Source organism: Aethalodelphis obliquidens, unplaced genomic scaffold (assembly GCF_003676395.1).
Source record: "Aethalodelphis obliquidens isolate GAN/ISIS:26980383/991018 unplaced genomic scaffold, ASM367639v1 scaffold8, whole genome shotgun sequence".
Classification (NCBI taxonomy): Eukaryota; Metazoa; Chordata; class Mammalia; order Artiodactyla; family Delphinidae; genus Aethalodelphis; species Aethalodelphis obliquidens.
Genome location: NW_020837952.1, coordinates 9,970,680 through 9,987,195, shown reverse-complemented (window position 1 = coordinate 9,987,195; position 16,516 = coordinate 9,970,680).

Sequence of the window (16,516 nt, the reverse complement as noted above, 5' to 3'; positions counted from 1 at the left end):
CTGAATATCATCATTATAGTTGGTATGTAAAATAAGCTATCTTGTAAGGCTGAAAGTAAGTAATTTCTAAGAAATTAAAGTAATTAATGTACATACAGCACTTGTCCCAGGGTTTGTCAAATAGTAGATATTCAATATAATTACCATTTTCTTCATAGGTATCATCAACATCAACGACATCACATTTTAAAGACAAATATGCATGGAAGTTAAAAGGAACAAATATCAGACCTTGGGAATTATAAACAGAGACAGAAGAAAAGATCAAAGACATAGGAGGATAACTATGTCTATTTGATGAGACAGATATGTACTCAATTAACTACGATAGCACACTGACAACACAGACATTTACAAAGTGCTGTGTGGAATGGAAGAAAAAAAAGGTCTTATTTTTGCCTTCAAAGTGTAGAGAAACTTCTCAAAGAACTTGAAACTGAAGTGTACTGAAGTTTCAATAAATGTTTGCCAAGCAGACAAGCTTGGGAAGAAAAATCTAGGTAGAAGAAATAGAATTTTCTAATTTTCCTAATTTACAAACGGAAGAGGGCAAGAGTATGTGTTTAAAAACGTGGAGCAGTCTGATATCTGCATCATAGGACTGGTGTTCAGACAAGGGAAGAAAAGCTGAGATGTTTCTTAGAATATAGGTAGGTACAGGTTTTGAAGAATCGATGCTACGCTAAATGACTTGGAATTTATGTGAGCTTTGGCAAGTTATTAAAGAAGTTTTGTCAGGAGAGTAGTATTATCAAATTTGTCATATAAGGAGCATTTTGTTGGTGGTAAGGAGGATGAATTACAGGGTGGTGGTTCTTTAAGAAAGAGATGTCGGTTAAGATGTCATTGGAATATTCCGAAGAAAGCAATGACAAACCTTACATGGTGTGTGTTAGAAAGAAGGACGTGGTGATGTCTCAAAAGATACTTAGAATCTATTTTGACTAGATGTAGTATTCCTATCACTTTCTCTTTTATGGTAAGGCTAGGGAGAGATGCTTTTCTGATTTCAGGAATACCCAGACAGTTTGGAAAGAACTTGGGGCATGAGTACATTATGGAAAATATTCCTGATTTTAATGTCAGACCTAGGTAAGCAATTGGAAATTGTACCAGAAGTAGAAGCCAAGTTAAAAAAGGACAGACGAGTAAGAGAGGGAAGTAAATGTGAAATATCTGAATTTATCAACATTTTATAAAAATATGTGAAATACTTAACAAATGTGAATATAAGAAAAACAATTTCTAGTGGAATGCAAACTCCTTGTTATCAAAATGTATTTTATTTACCTTCGTAATTTTTCTCTTTGGTAAGTACTAGGCAGGAACATTGGGACACTGAATAATTATGAGTGGCTTCAATATAATAGAACTAAACGTTATTTAAACTTGGAATGGGTATAGCTTTTCATTTCATTATACCTTTATTTCATTTCTCTTATTTTAGGAGGGTACCTGAGAGTTGGTATTGGCCTTTCCACTGTGGAAGACTGGATTCAAAGGGTAAGTTAAAGAAGTGATCCTGATAATCACACACCTGATATCACCAAAGGACAACTCTTTTAAAACACTGTACCACAAAAAAAATGGGTCACTATTTAAGGGAGTAAGAGCAAGGTTGTTGATCAAGGCTGTTAATCTTTTTCACCTGCTCTTTTAAAATCTTTGTTTCATGAATTCCTAACAACTATGATGCCAAATGTATATATCTATAAATAAAATAGAATATATAACTGGTTTGACTGCCTTTATAAGCATATACTATAATTCCATATATCAAGGAAGAGAGCAGACTATTATACGTGGGTTTAGGCTGCCTTTCATAAATAATATAAATTGTATCTCATTGTAGGAAACTGAAAATAATTACTGAACATGTTCATGTTAAACATTTTTTCAAGATGAACAGTAATGGTCACAAGTTACCACAGGGTGCAGTAAAGTTTAAATAATTCTATTTTGAAGGATATATTGTATGTGAGCAATGCCTGTTCACATATAACAGGATGGCAAGACAAAAGATAATAATTTAGGTGAATACACTATATTGGTCAATTGCTTGTTCAGTGGTGAATTCTAACAGGGCTTGAAAGCATACTGCAAGATTATATGTAGAAAGAACCCCTATAAAATATTTCATTCTCAATTGTATTTTCTCTGTATATGTAATAGTTTTTTATATTATAGTAAAATCATATAATGTAAAATTCATCATTTTAAAAAGTAACATTCAGTGGCATTTAGTACATTCACTATGTTGTGCAACTTTCACACCATCTTATTAAAAAACGTATCTTCCCTCCAAAAAGAAACCTATACCTATTAAGCAGTCACGCCCCATTCCTCCCTCTCCCAACACTGGGCAACCACTAATTTGTTTTCTGTCTTATGGATTTGCCTATTCTAGATATTTCATACAAGTGAAATTATAAAACATGTGACCTTTTGTGTCTGGCTTCTTTTACTTGCTTCAGTGTTTTCAAGGTTCATCCATGTTGTAGCGTGTATCAGTATTTCATTCATTATTTATGGATATACCATATATTGTGTTTTATTATATTATAATATATGGATTTTATTATATAGATATACCACATTTTATTATATGGTATTTTATTATATGGATATACCATATATTTTATGCTATATTTTATTATATGGAATACCATAAATTGTGGGTTTTTAATTTTTAAAAAATTTTTATTGAAGTATAGTTGATTTACAATGTTGTGATAATTTCTGCTGTACAGCAAAGTGATTCAGTTATATATATATATATATATATAGACATATACGTTCTTTATTTATATGTATTCTTTTCCATTATGGTTTATCATAGAACATTGAATATAGTTGCCTGTGCTATATAGTAGGACCTTGTTTATCCATTCTATATATAATATCTTACATCTGCTAACCTCAATCCCTCACTACATCCCTCCCCCAACGCCCTTCCCCTTGGCAATCCCAAGTCTGTTCTCTATATCCATGAGTCTGTTTCTATTTCATAGATAGGTTCATTTGTATCACATTTTAGATTTCACATATAAGTGACATCATATGGTATTTGTCTTTTTCAGACTTACTTCACTTAGTATGATAATCTCTAGCTGCATCCATGTTGCTGCAAATGGCATTATTTTGTTCTTTTTTATGGCTGAGTAGTATTCCACTATATATTTGTACCATATCTTCTTTCTCCATTCATCAGTCCATGAACATTTATGTTGCTTCCATGTCTTAACTATTGTGAATAGTGCTACTATGAACATAGGGGTGCATGTATCTTTTTGTATTATGGTTTTGTCTGGATATATGCCCAGGAGTGGGATTGCTGGATCATATAGTAATTCTACTTTTAGTTTTCTGAGGAACCTTCATACCGTTTTCCATAGTGGCTGAACCAACTTACATTCCGTTTTTTGCCAATTCTATGACATTTTGATTACTACAGCTTTACAATATTGTCTGAAGTCTGAGAGGGTTAGGCCTCCTGCTTTGTTATTTTTCTTCAGGACTGCTTTGGCAATTCTGAGTCTTTTATGGTTCCATATAAATTTTAGGATTATTTGTTCTAGTTCTGTGAAAAAATGTCATGGGTAATTTGATAGGGATTGCATTAAATCTGTAGAGTGCTTTGGGTTGTATGACCCTTTTAACAAAGTAATTCTTCCAACCCAAGAGCATGGGATATCTTTCCATTTCCTTTGAATCATCTTCAGTTTCCTTCATTAATGTTCTATAGTTCTCAGTGTATAAGTCGTTCACCTCTTAGGTCAGGTTTATTCCTAAGTATTTTATTTTTGGAGGTGTGATTTTAAAAGGTATTGTCTTATTGTCTTTTAACATTCCCTTTCTGATTATTTCACATACAGTTCACCAAAAACTGAATCAAGAGGAAACAGATAATTTGAACAGACCAATCAACAGAAGTGAAATAGAATCTGTAATTAAAAAACTCCCTACAAACAAAAGCCCAGGACCAGATGGCTTCACAGGCAAATTCTACCAAATAGACAAAGAAGAACTTATAGGAACCTTCAATCTTTTGGAAGAGAGAAGGAGGAGGGAACACTCCCAAAGACATTCTATGAAGCCACCATCACCTTGATACCAAAACCAAACAAAGACACCACCAAAAAAAAAAAAAAAAATTACAGGCCAATATTTTTGATGAATATAGATGCAAAAATTCTCAACAAATATTAGCAAACCAAATCCAACAACACACAAAAAAGATCATATACCACAACCAAGTGGGATTCATCCCAAGTTCACAAGGATAGTTCAACATATACAAATCAATCAATGTGATACACCACATAAAGAAAACACAAAAACCACATGATCATCTCAGTAGATGCAGAAAAAACATTTGACAAAATTCAACACCCATTCATGGTAAAAACTCTTACCAAAGTAGGTATAGAGGGAACACATCTCTGTGTAATAAAAGCTATTTATGACAAACCCACAGCCAATATAATACTCAGTGGTGAAAAGCTGAAAGCCTTCCTGCTAAAATCTGGAATAAGACAAGGACGCCCACTCTCACCTCTTCTATTCAAAATAGTATCGGAAGTCGTAGCCACAGCAATCAGAAAAGAAAAAGAAATAAAAGGTATCCAAATTGGAAGGAAAGAGGTAAAATTGTCATTATATGCAGATGACATGATACTATATATAATAAACCCTGAACACGCCACACAAAAACTACTAGAATTGATAAATGAATTAGGAAAGGTAGCAGGATACAAAACTAACATACAGAAATTTGGATATACCATATATTGTGTACCCAATTATCAATTAATGAACACTTGGGTTGATTCCATCTTTTGCTATTGAAAATTGTGCTTCTACAAACATTCTTGTACAAGTTTTTGTTAAACACCTGTTTTCATGTCTTTGGGATATATACCTGGGAACAGAGTTGATGGATCATATGGAAAGCCTATATTTAAGTTATACAGGAACTGCCAAACTATTTTTCAAAGTGGTTACACTATTCTACATTCCCACCAAAAATGTATAAGGTTCTAATTTCTCCAAATTCTCAACAACACTTGATATTTTCCTTTTATTTATTTATTTATTCTCATAATTATAGCCATAGGATTGGATCGGAAGTGGTTTCTCATTGTGGTTTTGATTTGCATTTCTCTAATGACTAATGATGTTGAACATATTTTCATGTACTCTTAACCATTTGTATATCTTCTTTGGAGAAATGTCTATTCAAGACCTTTGCTGATTTTTTAATTGGGTTGTCTTTTTGTTGTTGACTTGTGAAAATTACATATTTTGGACAACAGACTCATAAAATATATGATTTGTAAACTTTTTCCCCTTCAGTGCATTGTCTTTTCATTTTATTGTCTGATGATTCACAAATATTTTAAAATTTTATGAACTCCAATTTATTTTTATTTTTTTAAGTTTTTGGTGTTGCAGCTAAGAAAACATTGCTAAATCCAAAGTCATGAAGATTTACTCCTAATTTTTTTTCTAAGTGTTATATACCTGTGGTCTTATATTTAAGTATTTGATCCATATAGAATTAAAATTTTACATGGCGTAAGAATCCAATTGCTTTCTTCTGTTGGTGTATATCCAATTGTCCTGGTGCCATTCGTTAAAGAGACTATACTATCTCCACTGAATGACTGAATGGTCTTAACATCCTGGTCAAGAATCAATTGGCCATAGATAGTATGGGTTTATTTTTGGACTCTCAATTCTATCCCACTGATCTATATGCAAATCTTTATGCCAAAATTACACTGTTTTGATTACTGTTGTTTAGTAATAAGTTTTAAAATTGAGATGTGTGTGTCCTACAACTACGTTCTTTTTCAAAACTCTTTTGACTATTCAGGTTTCCCAGCAATTCCATATGAATATTAGGATTGGCTTTTTTTTTTTAGTTGAGGTATAGTTGATTCACAATATTATATAAATTTCAACTATATAACAGTGATTCACAATTTTTAAAGGTTATACTCCATTTATAGTTATTATAAAATATTGGCTATATTCCCTGTGCTGTACAATATATCCTTGTAGCTTATTTATTTTATACATAGTAGTTTGTACCCATGAATCCTCTACCCCTGTCTTGTCCTTCCCTCTCCCCGCTGGTAAACACAAGTTTGTTCTCTGTATCTGTGAGGCTGTTTCTTTTTTTTTTATATTCACCAGCTTGTTTTATTTTTTAGATTCCACATATAAGTGATAACACAAAGCATTTGTCCTTCTCTGCAGACTTATTTCACTAAGCATAATACCCTCCATGTCCATCCATGTTGTTGCAAATTCCATTCCATTTCATGGCTGAGTAGTATTCCATTGTATACATATACCACACCTTCTTTATCCATTCATTTGTTAATGGACACTTAGGTTGCTTCCATATCTTGGCAACTGTACATAATGCTGCTATGAACATTGGGGTGCATATATCTTTTCAAATTAATGTTTCTCTTTTCTTCGGATGTATACCCAGGAGCTGCACCAACTGTTTTCCCCAGTGGCTGCACCGATTTATATTTCCACCAACAGTGTATAAGGGTTCCCTTTTCTCTACATCCTCAACAACATTTGTTATTTGTGTTCTTTTGATGATAGCCATTCTGGCAGTTGTGAGGTGATATCTCATTGTAGTTTTGATTTGCATTTCTCTGATGACTAGCAATGTTGATCATCTTTTCATGTACCTGTTGGCCATCTGTAAGTCTTCTTTGGAGGAATGTCTATTTAAGTCCTCTGCCCATTTTTCAATTGGGTTTTTTTTTGATGTTGAGTTGTATGATCTGTTTATATATTTTGGATATTAATCCCTTATCAGTCATGTCATTTGCAAATATTTTCTCCCATTCAGTAGACTGTCTTTTATTGATAGTTTCCTTTGTTGAGCAAAAACTTTTAAGCCTAACTGGTCCCATTTGTTTATTTTTGCTTTTGTAAAATCAGAAATGAAAAATCAGAAGTTACAACTGACACCACAGAAATACCAAAAATTGTAAGAGACAACAATAAACAACTATATGCCAATAAAATAGACAACCTAGGAGGAAAAAATATTCCTAGAAAAGTACAATCTCCTAAGACTGAACCAGAAAGGAATAAAAAAAAAAATTTGAACAGACTAATTAATTACCAGTAATGAAACTGAATCAGTAATAAAAAACTCCCAACAAACAAAAGTCCAGGACCAGATGGCTTCACAGGTGAATTCTGCCAAACATTTAGAGAAGAGTTAGCACCTATACTTCCCAAACTATTCCAAAAAACTGCAGAGGAAGAATTGCTTTCAAATACATTCTAAGAGGCCAGCATCACCCTGACAGCAAAACCAGACAAAGATATTACCCCCTCCAAAATTGCAGGCCAATATCGCTGAGGAACATATATGTAAAAATCCTCAAGAAAATATTGGCAGACCAAATTCAACAATACATTAAACTAACTACATGCCATGACTAAGTGGGATTTAATTCAGAGATGCAAAGATGGTTCAATATCAGCAATCAGTGTGATACACCACATTAACAAATCAAAGAATTAAAAACCACGTGATCATCTCAATAGAGGCAGAAAAGGCTTTTGACAAAATTCAACATCCATCTATGATAAAACTCTCCAAAAGTGGGTATAGAGGGAACATACCTCAACATAATAAAGGCCATATATGATAAGCCCACAGCTAACATCATACTCAATGCTGAAAAGCTGAAAGCATTTCCTCTATGATCAGGAACAAGGATGCCCACAGTCACAACTTTTACTTAACATAGTATTGGAAGTCCTAGCTACAGCAATTGGACAAGTAGAAGAAATAAAATGATTAGCTTTTCATTCTGTGTAAGAAAATCGTATTTTTATAGGGATTCTATGGAATCTGTACCTCACTTTATGGAGTATTGCCATCTTTACAAAATTAACTGTTTTAATATATGTTCTTGGGATACATTATACTTTATGTAGATATTCTATAATTTTTTTTAGGAATGTTTTGTAGTTTTCAGGGTATAAGTCTGCAAATCCATGAATAATTTATTCCCAAGTGCTATACTCTTTTTGCTTGTAAATAAAAGTTTTTTCTTGATTTTCATTCAGTTTATTCATTGCCATGGTATAGAAATACAACTGAACTTTGTTTGTTGATCTTTGTATACTGCAACATGACTGAATTCATTAATTACCTCTGATACTTTTTTCCAATGACTATTTAGGATTTCCATTATACAATGTCATCCGGGAAAAGAGAGATTTTTCTTTCTTTCTTTTTTTTTTTTTCTTTTAATTTGGATACTTTTTATTTCTTTTCCTTGCTTACTTACTCTGGCTAGAACTTTTAGTACAATGCTTACTACAAGTGGCTAAAATGGGGATCCTTATCTACTTCTGGTCTTAGAGAGAACACTTTCCCTAACACTGAGTATGATGTTATTAGATATGCGTTTTCATAAATGCCCTTTATCATTTTGAGAAAGTTCCCTTCTATTCCTAGTTTGATGAGTCATTTATCACAAAATGTTGTTGTTTTTTTTCGAATGCTTTGTCTGTATCAATTGACATGCTCATATGTGTTTTTTTTCCCCTTCATTCTATTAATATGATGTATTACACAGATTGAGTTCCATATGTAGAAACACCCTTCATTGCTGAGATAATCCCACCTGATAGTGGTATGTAATACTTTTCATGCTGTTGATTTTGGGGGTGTTTTATTATTTTGTTGAGGTAGTAGTAGCATTACCATTGTAGTAAGATAAATTATTATTTACAATATTAAATTTTTTTTATTCATTGTATTTCTTGCTTATTTCCCTCTTTTTCTGGTTTTAATTGCACATTTTATATAATTTCATTTTAACTCTCCTTTTAGGATAACACATAAAATTCTTTGAACTTTATTTTTTTTAACTGGTTGGCCTAAAATTTGCAACATACATGTTTAATCTAACTTCACCTTCAAATAACACTAACTGCCTCACTGGTAGTACAGTTACCTTATAAAAATATTCTCAACTCTTCCCTGATATTCCTGTGACATCACTCTCCTTTCAGTTGTCCATATGTAATAGTCACCAAGATATTGTTATTACCACTGTTACTATTATTGCTTTAAACAAACTGTTATCTTTTAGACCTGTTAAGAATAATATTTTTATGTTACTTTCATTTGTTCCTTCTGTAATGCTCTTCCTTTCTTTATGTAGATCTGTTTTTTGCCTATATCATTTTCCTTTCTCCTGAAGAAATACTTTTAATATTTCCTGCATGGCATGTCTGCCAACAATGAATTTGTTCAGTGTTTGTGTGTCTGAGAAAATCTGTATTTCCCTCTCACTTCTGAAGAATAATTTCTCTGGATGTATAATTCCAGGTGGTGGGCTTGTTCTTTGAATACTTATTTAACTCTATTCTCTTCTTGCTTGTATAGTTTCTGATGAGAAGTTCTCTGTGATTCTTACCCTATTTTGCTGTCGGTAAGACATTTTGTTAATCATCTGACTTCTTTAAACATTTCCTCTTTGTCATGATTTTCTGCTGTTTGAATATAAAATGCCTAATATATATCACAGTTATTTTAGATATATATCCTGCTTGACATTCTTTGAATTTCCCAGATCCATGGCTTTGGGTCTGCCATTAATTTTGGAAAATACCTGGCCATTATTGCTTCAAGTATGTCTTTTGGTCCATCTTCCCTTTCTTCCCCTTCTGATGTTCCAATTATGTCTATATTATACCTTATGAAATTGGCCCACAGATCTTAGATGTTCTGTTGCAGTTTTTTTTTTTTTTTTTTTTACTCTTGGTATTTCAGTTTGGTAAGCTTTTATTGATGTCTTCAAGTTAATCAATTATTTACTTGGATGTACCCAATCTACTGCGAATCTCATCAAAGTTATTTCTCTTATATTACAGTGTTTTTTCTATTTGTAGAATTTCTTTTTGATTATTTCTTAGAGATTCCATCTCCTCACTTACGTTACCCATCTATTCTTGCATGTTGTGTGCTTTCTTTGAGAGCCTTAAATATATTGTCACTAATATTTTAAATTCTCTGATAATTCCAACATCTCTGTCTTTATCTGAGTATGGTTCTGATCCTTGTTGTGTCTCTTTGGGCTGCCTTTTGTTATTGTTTACATGCTTGTTTGTTTTTGCCCTTTAGTATGTTTATAAGATTTTTTTGGAACCTGGATATGATGAAGCAGGTAGTAGGAAGTAAGGTAAAAAGCCTTTATTGTGAGGTTTTATGTTAATCAGGCCATGATTTGGGCTGTGTTTAATTTCTGTGATTTTTGTAGCTGCCAGAGGCTTAAAATTCCTCTAATGTCTTTGTTTTTCTCTTCCCTTTTGACCTTGGGGTTTCCTAAGAACTCATCTGCAGATATAGTCTTGAAGCCCATTAGCTGTATCCCACTCTTTTTTAAAAATTATTTATTTATTTATTTATTTATTTTTGGCTGCGTTGGGTCTTCGCTGCTGCGCATGGGCTTTCTCTAGTTGCGGCGAGCGGGGACTACTCTTTGTTGCGGTGTGCGGGCTCTCATTGCAGTGGCTTCTCTTTATTGCAGAGCACAGGCTCTAGGCACACAGGCTGCAGTAGCTGTGGCACACGGGCTCAGTAGTTGTGGCTTGTGGGCTCTAGAGCACAGGGTCAGTAGTTGTGGTGCACAGGCTTAGTTGCTCCATGGCATGTGGGATCTTCCCAGGCCAGGGCTCGAACCCGTGTTCCCCTGCAATGGCAGGCAGATTCTTAACCACTGAGCCACCAGGGAAGTCCCTGTAACCCACTCTTTATACTGGAAATCTGTTGGTATGGTAATAAAGCATAGGTAAGGAGAAGTATTCTACAATCTTCTGACTGAATATCAATTGTTTAGTGGTCCTCAGTGTATGGGCTGTGCCCTCTACAAATGTTTCTTAGCTTTCTTTCTCTCCATTCCTTAGGTGAGATAAAAAAGCAGGAGGGTCTAGAATAGGAGAAATATCCTTCCCCAAATGGGTAATACTCTGGTAAATTATTTCCCCGAAGAGTAACCCTTGTTATGAAGGACACTCTGGGTATACTTCATAATGTCTACTTTTCCTCTTCCCTTGCCAGAGCTGTGAAGGGATCTTTATTGGCTTTCACTAAGAAACCTGGTAAAATGACTACTAATTACGTGAGGAGTAAAAATGTAACCAAGCAGGACCCTATGGGGCCTTCCCAGAACAGACCCCCTCCCCCATCCTCTGCGGTAGCTCCTCTCTGAAGTACCTAGATAATAGTATCTGATGCACACTTCCTGAGTTGTTTTACAGATGCTAAAACCATCATCAAATGGAAGAGATTACGTGATGACCAGGAGCCCCCAGAACTACTGGCACCTAAGGATTGATAACGTTAACCTCCCTGTTACCTCAACATCAACCCATGAGAATTGTGCATGAGCTGATCGCATATACTGGGACTCCCCCTCCTTCACCTTGCCTTTAAAATTGCTTTGCTGAAACCCTTTGGGAAGTTCGGGGTTTTAGAGTATGAGCCATTGTCCCGCTTGTATTGGCACCTTTACAATAAACACTGCATTTTCCTTCACCACAACCCGGTGTCAGTAGAGTGGTTTTACTGCACATGGGCGAGCACACCCAAGTTTGGTTCGATGACAAAAATTCATGGGGCACCAATTTAAAACCCTTAAAACCAGCACTTTAGTTAAAACTTTTGCAAATGGGTAACTTCTCCCTTTATACTTGATACTGTCAGGAAGGAAGAAATTTTCCTCTACCCTTCAAAGTTCATTGGCTGGTCTAAGAATTAAGTTGACATGAGACAGTGAAACCGAGCAGGACCCTGTGGGGCTCCTGGGCACAGGAGCCTGTCTGTTCAGCCTCCATGACCTTCCCTGAGTCCCAAAGGTCAGGTTCAAACAGTTGCTAATCAGGGAAGGGAGGAGCTGCAGAGACAAGGGAGGAGCAGCCAAGAAACAATAGCGCAGCCTTGGGGCAGGTCCTGGTCACACCTCAAGGGATACATATAACAATATCTTTTGAGCTCTTTATAGAACTAAAACCCCCAATAAATAGAAGATGAAGCAATTGTCATTCCAGAGAGAAGGTCATGGTTTGACAGCCTGGAGAACCAGAGAAGCTTATCCAGAGACCACCTGAGGACAGATTAAAGGAGTACAGGGCCCTGCACACACCCTGATCTTATCAGCAACCCCACCCTTGAACCATTGCTGTAAAACTCCTCATCAAATCCTCCTGGGTTGGGACATGGTTTTTCCATGCAGGAAACCCCTGTGTCCCCCTTTGCCTGGCAAAGCAATAAAACTATTCTTTTCTACTTCATCCAAAACTCTGTCTCTGAGATTCAATTTGGCACTGGTGCACAGCTTTTGGCAACAAAAGATTAACAGGAGAAAATCAAACAAATTTAAATAACATATATATACACGGGAGAGACCCCGGAACACTAACTTTACAAAATGGATGAAACCCTCACTTTAAATACCTTCTTCAGCTAATGACAAAAGAGAATGCTGGGGGTAGTGGTTTAGGGACTTCAAAGAGGAGAAAAGCAATTCACATGGAAATGGAAAATCAAGTGTTTGGTAAACAAATGTTCGCTGGGCCAAGCAGAAACAATGGGACACAGTGGACTGTGATCTCTAGGCTCTGCTGAGTTTCCCCACCATACCTAAGCCAATATTCTTTGCAGGTATCTCTGGTAATAGCTCTATTCTGGGAACAGGCCCTCTATCTAAATTCTTTTAGGCAGTTAAGGGGGAGGTAACACAAAAAAAACTTCCTGAGTCTTCTGTTTCTTAAAAATAATCAGCATAATTTAAAGAGAAAAAAAATTAAATAAAAATGGAAAAATCCTGAGTACCAGGCACCTCACATACAGGAGAAAATGAAATTTCACCCTCATGTTAAGAAAAATAAAGAAATTTATGAATAGAATCTGACAAGTATTCTTTATGTGAATTTGAACCTGTTCTTCATAAATTGGGTAGTGTTTCCTTTCAAAATCTTTTAAAAACCATCTTTCATTAATTTTTGAAATCCTAACAACTGGATACGATAAGCATCAAACACAAACAGTTTTTATAATGAAGACTGAAAAGACCTAAAATTTATATTTGAACATATATATATATATATATATATATATATATATATAATCTTATATATATCTATTGTTATTACTGTGCCAATTTACTCTTTTCTATTTTGAAGGTGGGGCAGTGGCGAGGCAATATGAAAGTGGAATAGGGTAAAAAAGGGGAGACAGAATTCTACAGTCTTCATTTAATCCTTAGTCATAATAGGTGCTAGACAAAACATATCTAGAAACAGCACCCTCAAACAGTACAGATAATTTTTATCTGACTTTGCTATGGTTTAGTCAGATAAATACTTAGGTGCTATTGTGTTTCCTGTGTTCAGAGTGTTTAAACTATTTCTTCATTGTTAAATAAACTAAACTGCATAAACAAAGTGAGAAACTGATAAGGAAAAAAATCATCTCAAAGCTCTTTGGCAAGATAAGGTACATTATGACCATATCATGGCTTTAATATTTGACAGATAGCAGTACAAATCCAAGTGCCATTAAACACTGAATTTTTAAGAAATATCCATGCTGTAGCTTTTGGTGCTAATGCACTGTATAAATTCACAATCCTCCTTAATGGTCTCTGCATTTCTCATTTCCTTTACACAGTGGGGAAGCATTATTTTTGCAATTCTATTCTGAAATAGAACTTTGGATACAAGGAAAAATATGCACTTGTAATTTGCATTTTTGCTGTTATTTAAAATAGACATACAATAGTTAAACCATTTTCTTGATGTGAGGAAAAAAAAAAAAACTGCTCTCCTGTTTCTATATTCTCTTCAAATGTAAGTCATGTCCCACCCAAATACAGCAGATGAAATTCTATTTTACTTGGTAGGTACCAATTCAAGTGTTCTACTTTTTTTACTCCTAACTTAAAACTTACTAAATTCTTTCATAAGTATAAATAAAATTGTCTAGACTTTTATCCAGATTCTCATGATATAGGTCCTAAATTTGAGCTAGCATTGTACTCTATCAATATCAAAATGTTATTATCCAAATAAATCAAAAAGTTATGAGTTTTCTGTGTATGAGGCTAGTGAGCCTGTGTGATTCAGTCAATAGAGGTCAGCGTCTTTGGGTAAAGCCAGACAGAGAAGGGTAGGGAGACAGTCTGTAGAAGCAAATGGAGAATATCCTTCAAGCAATGTTTGCTGATGTTGCCACAGAGATGCACAGAGCCAACTGATCAGGCTACTGACTTCCGTGCTGCAGTCAGAAAGCTTCATGTCACTCATAGATCAAAAAATATTTCTTTGTGCTTTCAAGATTTGAGAGATCTTAGTGAAATTTTCTTTTTACATATTTGTTATGACCTCTTGTTTATTGGGATCTGTCACAATCTCTAAATGAGAACAGCATTAGAGCTAGAGCATATTGTCAACAAAGTGTATCTACCAAATCTTCTTTATCTCTGACATGTAGACAGATCTGATGTGCTTTCTAGATAACCCAATAATGATCTTAAATTCTTATGCTGATATCCTGCTCCATATAGTTTTAAGAGAAAGATTTTAATTCACATAAATGTGAAGGAAGTGAACATGTCAGCTACCTTTCCACTAATACACACACACACATGCATGTACACTACACAACAGTTTAGTTTGGGCTTGAAATCTATTTTACTTTCAAATAATTTCTCAAATATTGTAATATTTAAAAATGAAATTAGGCTCATTGCACTATACTCTATATTGCGCTTGCTCTGAAACATAACATTAAAGGATTGTCATTGGATCAACTGTGATGTTCAGATTTAAGTACCTGTAAATCTGATTAGGAAACAGCTATATTCACTTCCTCCAGTGTACTGGGGAAAATATCTCTTTTTGTCTTTATTCCCTTCTGCTAGCTCTGAAAAACAAAAATTTCCAAACAAATCTGTAGCAGATGCTTTTCCTCACTTCTAATTGGTGGGGTAGGCCAATCTTGGAAATAGCATAGTTTCATACATTTTTTTTCTCCATTGGCCAAAGGTCATTTTTCTCCATTGGCCAAAGGCCATTCTCTTTCTATTGTTGAACTGGAATCCACTCTTTCCTTGAGGGCCTATTCATATCTCTAATGCCAAAGTGTGAATGGTCTATAATAAGCAAGGGCAGGGTAGTTATTCTACAGCTGTTCTCATTTATTTAGGAATACCATGCATGTAAGAAAAGGTGCCAACCTTGGACAATATCCTTGCCTCCCCCCACAGCCCCTAATCCATTATTACCAATGGATTACTGGGCAGATTCTGCTACTGTGAGCTATCTGCCCTAGTCGTAATCATGGGCATTCTTTTCAATAACAGGAATGCTATGTCCATTCCCTCCAGCAACTGGTTGTGCTATTCAGTCTAGTTATTTTTTATAATGCAATCTCCTGAAAATATTGCTTGGTTGAAACAAGAAAATAAACAGATATTTAACTTGTAGATGCTTGTTTGCAGCTGCATCGTGGATTAGAAATAAAATCAATATGCTATTATATAGAAGCATCTAGCAAAAGATATCAGAAGTGTATAAACAAATGTGAATCAACTACCAAAAGACTGCTTGAGACATGGGGAACATTACCTCATGATTATAGGATAGTTTGTTTGGATCATGATAAAATGGAAATAGAACAAAAAACTTTGTACCTTTTCAGAGGGGAGACAAAATTCCATTTTTTTTTTTTTTTTAATTCCAGAAGGAAGGAGCTGTAGGGGGAAAGGAAATAAAACAAACTGTTAACCATGTGCATAAAAATTGTTTTAACTTCAACAGAAGAACATTTTTAAATTATGGTTTCCCAGAGACCCCAGAAAACATGCTGCTCGATAGACTGCTTTGTATTTATGCCCTGATGTACAAATGCAGTATTAAAACTGTTGTAATTATTGAAGAAGTTAAAAAGTCAGACAAGGTTCAAGGACTGGGTCAGTTTCCATGGGTCTCCTGGGTTTCTGCCTGTCTTGTGAGCAAGACATTTTGTCCTTTGTCATCTCTTTAAGAATGATGAGATAGCAAACACCTTTGGAAGACAGCGTCTCCCTCCAGAGCTGAGGACGGGCTACTTACTGCACAGTATAATAAAGACGTCTTCCTATGGAGCAAAGGGCAGGCTAGCTTACTGCCCATTGTAAAATATTTAGGTTCCTTAAGCTTAGTGTTGCTCTCCTGTACTGTAACACATTATAGTGTACAGGTGTCATATGGGCCTTTCTATGTCATACTGTGAGAACTGGAACTTAGGGAATCAATGCAAAATTGCTGATATTCTGGCTACTGTTATTTCTGTGAGTAATAAAGTTGACTTTATTTTTGATACAAGAGTCTTGTGTTTTCCACCAGCATCCATGAAAATGTGGTAGGCTAACTTGTTAGCTTGTCAATAGGGTAACATCTCAGAACCTTCACA